This window comes from Olea europaea, unplaced genomic scaffold (assembly GCF_002742605.1).
Source record: "Olea europaea var. sylvestris unplaced genomic scaffold, O_europaea_v1 scaffold1016, whole genome shotgun sequence".
Classification (NCBI taxonomy): Eukaryota; Viridiplantae; Streptophyta; class Magnoliopsida; order Lamiales; family Oleaceae; genus Olea; species Olea europaea.
The window spans coordinates 336,260-344,020 of NW_019227483.1; positions in this window are offsets into that span (position 1 = coordinate 336,260).

Here is a 7,761-nt window from a genome sequence, read left to right on the forward strand (position 1 = left end):
TATATAAGCAAAGTGTTATTCCCAGCAGAGGCACGCTACCCTTCTCTCTTGTTACAGCGTCAAGGAAATTGAGGCCATAATTTCAGGCCCACTCAATTGAAGTTTTCACCAATTTCCCATTGAAACAAATGTTGTAGAGAATAGACACTTCGGGCCATTTGCTAAAATGGGCAATCGAGCTCAGCGAATTTGACCTACTGTTCCAACCCCGAAATGCCATCAAGGGCCAGTCCCTCACAGATTTTGTGGCTGAGTTTGCCAAAACCCCAAAAATGGAGGTGACAATGGAACCAGCCGAGCCCCCAACATGGAACATATTTGTGAACGGATCGTCAGGAGAGACTGGCTCCGGAGCAGGAGTCGTTTTGGAAAGTCCAGAGGGTCATAAGCTAAACTGTGCGGTCAGGTTCGACTTCAAAGCCTCGAACAATGCGGTGAAATATGAGGCACTCCTAGCAGGCCTACGACTAGTGAGAGAAACGCAGGTAAAAGGGCTCTTAACAAGCAGCGACTCGCAGCTTGTGGTGAGTCAGGTCAACGGAAAGTACGTAGTCAAAGACTGTAGCATGGCTGCGTATCTGAAATTGGTTTTGGTCCTAGTCCCTCACTTTGAGAGATTCGAACTGATTCAAGTCCCATGCCTTGAAGACACGCATGCCGATGCCCTGTCCAAGTTGGCCAGCAGCAGGGATTTGGAGCTGTTAAAAATTGTCCTAATTGAGCGCCTACCCAAGCTCTCCATATCTGAAGGCGAAGAGGTACTATGGATTGAAGGCACCCCACTTTGGATGCAACCCATCGTAACCTATCTCAAATATCAATCACTGCCAGCCTCGAGAAGCGAGGTGAAGAAAGTAAGAAGAAGAGCAGCTCTCTTCGTTCTCCAGGATGATGTGCTTTATAAAAGGGGTTTCGTTTTGCCACTTCTCCAATGCGTGGGAGGGAAAGAAGTCATGTATATACTCAAAGAAATCCACGAGGGAGTCTATGGTAACCACTCCGGAGGAACGGCTCTAGCACACAAAGTACTTCGACAAGGCTTTTTCTAGCCGAGCCTAAAAAGGGACTCTTGTCAGTTTGTTCAAAAATGTGACAGGTGTCAGTGCTTCTCAAACATTCAAAGGCAATCTTTTCAAAGTCTCTTCGTGATAACCAACCCTTGGCCATTCGCCAAGTGGGGCATCGACTTCATTGGCCCACTCCCAAAAGGAAGAGGAAGAGCAACTTTCGCCGTTGTTGTCATTGACTACTTCACCAAGTGGGTTGAGGTTGAACCTCTGGCCAAGATTACCGAGGCGAATACTACAAAATTCATCTGGAAAAACATTATTTGTAGGTTCGGCATTCCTCACTCTTTAGTGTCTGACAATGGGAAACAGTTCAACAACAAGAAGATGCGAGACTTATATGACAAGTTGGGAATAAGGAAGGATTTCTCAACGCCTCATCACCCTCAAGCAAATGGGCAAGTTGAGGCGGTGAATAAAACTGTCAAGCATACCCTGAAAAAGAAACTTGATGCCTCAAAAGGGCATGGGTCAATGAGCTTCCCCATGTCCTTTGGGCCATTTGAACAACTAGTCGAACCGCAACAGGTGAAACACCCTTCTCCATGACTTACGGATTCGAAGCCATGAGTCTTGTCGAAGTGGGAGTCCCATCTCATTGTCGAATACATTTCAATGAGATCGGCAACAACGAAACTCGAGTGTACGAACTTCACTTCCTTGAAGAAATGAGGGATTTTTTCCAAATAAAATTGGCTAAGTATCAAAGAAAGATGACCCGTTATTACAACTCCAAGGTCAGGAACCGAACTCTTCGTCTAGGGGACCTCATCCTCAGAAAGCTCTTCCAATCATCAAAGCCAACTGGGTTCGGAGTGTTTGGACCGAATTGAGAAGGTCCTTATTGCATTCGCAAGGAGTCCTGACCCTATACTTATGAAATCGAAGACATGGCAGGGAAAGTGCTGCCTCATCAGTGGAACATTGAACACTTGAGGAAGTACTATTAGTGATAACTGTATGTTCTGATCGGATCTCCATTTTATCTAATCTATTGTAACATCCTATCTTACTAAGTGCTGAAACTGCCTTAGTAAAAGACTGTAAGCTCTAAGTTATAATACCTCAGTTCATTATGTGATATGGGTTAATCAATTGGTACCTCAGTACTTCGATACTTTATATGGGTCAATTCTTTTGTCATTAACTCGTTATTATTGGTAAGTGGTGCTTAATATTTACTTATTATTTACTCATCAAGATACAAACAGTTCAACATAAAAGTAAAGGAGAGAAGCAACAACACTTGAAATTTTTTTTGATTTCATTAACATCAAAATAAATTACAAAAGGTGGGTTGAAGCCATTACATAAATCCTACTCTACTGGCACTATAGCCCCTGCCCCCTGTAACAGCTTTTCTATTTTTTTCTTTAATTTTCTTTGTTGTCTTCATTAATTTCGCATTTTTTTCCTTCAATTTTCATTTATGTGTTTTTTAGTTTCCTTTTTTTTTTTCTCACTTTCTTTAATTTTCTTTTTGCCCTTTTTTATTTTCTTTAATTTCCTTAAGTTTCTTTAATTTTCATTTTGATTTTTTTTTTCATTTTTTTCCTTAATTTTATTTCACTTTCACTTTCCCTTTTTCTTTAATTTCCTTTTCTTATTTTCACTTTCTTTAAAGAAAAATGGAAATTAAAGAAAAAAGGAAAAAGGAAAATGAAGAAAAAAAGTTTAATAAAAAGGAAAAATTAAGGAAGAAGATAAAGAAAATGAAACAGCTGCTCGACCTGCAAATCATTCGGTCCCGTTTTCATTCTATATGTATTAGAAGTCAAAATTTAAGGAAAAAATTTATGAGTTCCCACCAAGCTAACGTCACTGACTTGATAAAGCAATTAGATCTTGGTTTAAGTAAGTGAGATCTGGTTATGTAGCAACTATCTCAAGAAAGGCCATCCTCGCGAGCAATTCCATATGATATGCGGTTTTTTTGTTTAATTCAATTAATCACTTCATTTGCGTTTAATGATTAACTTTTTTATAGGTGATATTGAAACAGTTGAATGCTCGTTATATAGAAATCTCAAATCCATATTGTATTGACAACTGTCACCCGCTCCTCTCCCTCCATCACCACCCAAGCTGCTCTGCCCATCGCGCACCTCCAGTTGACTTGGATTGCATCCGAACACTCCTTGCGCCACAAATCACTACATCTGTGCCATTGTTTTCGAAATTTGCCATGCTTGTTCAAACTTCTTTAGATTGCCAACGGAACTTGTTGAACTGGAGCTGGAGTTTTTTGTGCCTATCCGTAACTCGTTTTATATCTTGTGAGCTTATTGAGTCCATGAGCAGATTTCTAGCAGTCCGATCATCAATTACGTTGGAAGTCTTGGACCTTCAGCAACTTGTTTGAATCACGTGTGGTATATCGATTTTGAATTTAGATAGATTTATATTTAGGTGTTTCTGGCCTGCCAAACCTCATATTATAAAATGAATAAACAAAAAGATGGCATACTCATATAACACTTATAACACCCATATCCACCCAGAGAGTTTATCAAAGATGTACTCCTTCTAGGCACGTCATGATCCACCTATAGGACTAATTGTCTCACTAGATTCGATTCATTTCTTGATTTGTCTCTTGAACAATTTTTTTATTTTCACAACTTTAGTGACTCTCGTCTACTGTTAGTGCATATCTAACCTACTTCGAAAAGTTATTACACCATTCGTTTTTCATTGTTTTTAATTTTCCATTTCTCTGACCATTTCTACCAACGAATATTGAAAAGTATAGAACAACTTGATGTGAATACTATCCTTCAATGATGGCAAAAGGAGAAATTTTACATAGAGATTAGATCATATTAGGCTAGGAAAACCTCGTGTTCTAGGATGAGAAAGGCATTGAGACAAGTGCAAAAAAATAGACTCATTATGGAAGTTAATAGGTGGTACAATAGAGAAAGGAGAAAATTTAACTGAACAAGGCTTCAATATCAGGCTAGGAAAACCTCGTGTTCTAGTATGAGAAAGGCATTGAAGGGAAGTGCAAAAAAAATAGGCTCATTATGGAAGTTAATAAGTACAACTGAGAAAAGTTTCACTAAATCTTTTTGCTATAAAAGTAGATTCTTGGCATGATGTTTATTTTGGTCATAGGAAGAATAAACTTAGTTACCACTTGAGGACTGATATAGTTTAAGCAATTTTGCATAGTTAGTCGACTACCAATATAGGCAAAAAACACAAAATATAGTGAAATGGATTTTTAGAATGGCAAATGTTGATCTCGATTGTTATCTTCCTCTTTATCTCATTTTTCCAACTCAAAAATGTACTGAAACATGCACGTGAGACCCACGTGAATAAAAAAATTCCAAAATATGGTCCTCACCCTTCATTGTGAGTAGTTGATAAGGGATTAAGTAAAAAAAATTCGATACATGTAGCATCTTTCATTAAAGGTAACCCACCAAAATCCACTCAGCGATTTAAACCAAGGGCAAACGGCCCAACCTTAATGTAAAAGATTCAACAAAACGTCGAAACTCTAATTACACGCCACTTTCTTTCGCTAAATACTCTCATTGCTAGTGGTGATCACGAGGAAAAACAGGCTTCTCTTTTTTCCTTTTTTCATCTAATTTCCTTTCTTTTTAGTTTCTTTTTTTTCTTTAATTTCATTTTATTTCTTTAATTTTCAATTTGATTTTGATTTTTCTTCAATTTCATTTTTTATTTCTTTAAACATTTTGCGTTTTTATTTTTTCGTTAATTTTCTTTTTTCTTCAAGTTTATTTTTCTTTTTCTATAATTTCCCATTTAACTTTCTTTAATTTTTTGCATTTTTCCCCTTATTTTTCTTTAATTTCCATTTTTCTTTTTGCTTTTTTATTTTTTTGGGCTTTAATTTCCAATTTTCTTTTTCATTTTTTAATTTCCTTTTTCTTTCTTCAATTTCATTTTCTTTAATCTCCTTTTTCCATTTTTTCTTTAATTTCCATTTTTATTTTTTTGTTTCTTTTTTCTTTTATTACTTCTTAAAACTTTCTTTAGTTTCATTTTTCCATTTTTTTTAACGAAAAGTAATGGAACTAAAGAAAAATAGAAAAGGAAATTAAAGAAAGAAAGTAAAAAAAAAAAAAAACTATAGAAAATGCAACAGTTGATCGACTTGCAAACTGTAGGGCCGATTTCCAGCAAACACCAAGTTCAAAGCGGGCTCAGTTTCACCTATTTAGTCGACACCACCAAGGATTGAGACAACTCCAATACCACCACGAAGGGCGCCCCACTTTCGGTTGCTATAGGTTGGGAAGATGATGTACAATAATATGCCCACTAACAATTAACCACAAAGGTCACAGAGAAGAGATGAAAACCAATAGGTGAGTCTCACAAAGAGAGGTTGGGCATTCTTCTATTTGAGGCCGAGAGAAAGACAAGAGTGTAAGCCAAGTAAATATCCAAACAAGGTAAGTTAGGTTAGGGTTATTTAGTGGACCAAACAAAACTCGACTTAAAGATAATGGGCTTCAAATTAATAACATAGCCTTCCAAGAAAATGGGACGAACCGTGAGAACCACTATTAGCAATAGGTTGCTTCGAACGGTCCATACGAATGTGGATTGGATTGTCTCGATAATTGTGACGATATACTAATCAATCATATGGCCAAGACCGATTGATAATAAACCCGAGTTACACAATAGCCCGGGGGGTCGTTTGACAACAAATTACCTAACAACCTCCACCTTGGTGTCAAATGACCATCAAAAGAAAAATGTCTCCCATTAGTAACACCTCTAATAGAAAACCGATAAAAATTGGAAATCATTTACCTGTGCCAATGTTCAGAAGTTCCTTGCAACTTCTAAACTTTGTCAGTGGCAGTACCTTCATCTCCATATCAGAGGGGTTGTAGTGGGTGTAGACTTTTTCAAATCTCACCACCTCTTGAGATACTATATCTCTAATGAAGTGGAGTTTAATATCAATGTGTTTAGTGCGCTCGTGAAAAACGGGGTTCTTGCATAAATGTATAGATGTTTGACTATCAGAATACACTACCACATAATCATTCAAGACACATAATTCTTGAAGTAGACCTCTAAGCCATAGAGCTTTTTTAATAGCTTCAGTGGTAGCAATATATTCTGATTCGGTAGTAGATAGTGCAACAATATGTTGTAACTGTGATTTCCAACTAACACATGAATTAGATAAGGTAAACACGTAAGACGAAGTAGATTTCCTACCATCCCTATCTCCCGCGTAGTCTGCATCTACAAAACCCTATAATTTTATACCTTCTTTATTAGCATTAAACTTTAAACCTACGTCATTTGTACCCTTCAAGTACTTTAATAGCCACTTTAGCGCTTCCCAATGTTCAAGGCTCGGATTAGCCATATATCTACTGAGAGTACTAACAGCAAAACCTAAATCTGGCCATCAAATACATTATGGAACCAATCACATTAGAGTAAGGCACTTTACTCATGTATTCTACTTCACGCTCATTGCAAGGGGATTATTCCTTCGATAAAACAAAATGATTAGCAAGAGGCAACATGACAGGTTTGCAATCACTCATATTAAATTTCTTCAATACTTTGGATATGTATGGAGACTGATGCAAAAACAAAATAGAATTTGACCTATCTCTTTCGATTTCAATACCTAGGATTCTCTCAGCCTTACCTAGGTCTTTCATGTCAAATTCACCACTTAGTTTGACTTTTATGTTATTTATCCACTTAGAGGATGATCCAATCAAAAGCATGTCGTCCACATAGAGCAACAAAAACAAATAATTATCATCAGTCTCATTGTGTTGAAAATACAGGCAGTGATCAAATTTACTTCTTTGGAACCCTATAGTAAGTACAAAGGAATCAAACCTCTTGTATCATTGTCTAGGAGATTGTTTTAACCCATACAAGGATCTTTCCAGAAAACACACATAATCAGGTTTTGACTTATCCTTAAAACCTTTTGGTTGATTCATGAAAATTTGTTCATCAAGCTCACCATGTAAAAAAGCAGTTTTTACATCAAGTTGTTCAAGTTCTCAGTCAAAGTGTGCGACCAATGCGAGTATGACCCTAATAGTAGTGTACTTAACAGCTAGTGAGAAAATTTCATTATAATCGACGCCCTCCTTCTGTGTATAGCCTTTAGCTACTAACCTAACTTTAAACCTTAGGGATTCCGAGCTGCTAGTACCTTCCTTAACCTTAAAGATCCATTTGCAATCAACAATTGATTGTTCTTAGGTCTAGATACTAGCTCCCAAGTATGATTCTTTTCTAGAGAACTCATCTCTTCTTTCATTGCCTTAAGCCATTCATTAGATTGATTACTGCCTATTGCCGCTTCAAAGGTCTTTGGCTCTTTATCAGCTAGTTCTTCATAACTAGCCTGGGCGAAAGCTAATTCAGATTCAAAGCCGAACCTTCTAGGTTCTCTCGTTTATCTCTCTATCCCTAACTAAGTTATAGTTAGCTAAAAGATTTTCTTCCTCATAGTGCTCTTCTGTCACTATTTCGTTACTATTCTTCACCTCGAGTTCCTGAGCTTGAGTCTCCACTTCATTTGAAGCAGTAAGGGCAAGTGGACTAAGTTTTCCTAACTCCACCTTAAACTGGTCTCTCTCTTCACCTGGTTCAGCTTCACTCTCAGGTTTGGTTTTCTCTTTAATACACGACATCTCATTTTCGTTAAACGTGACAT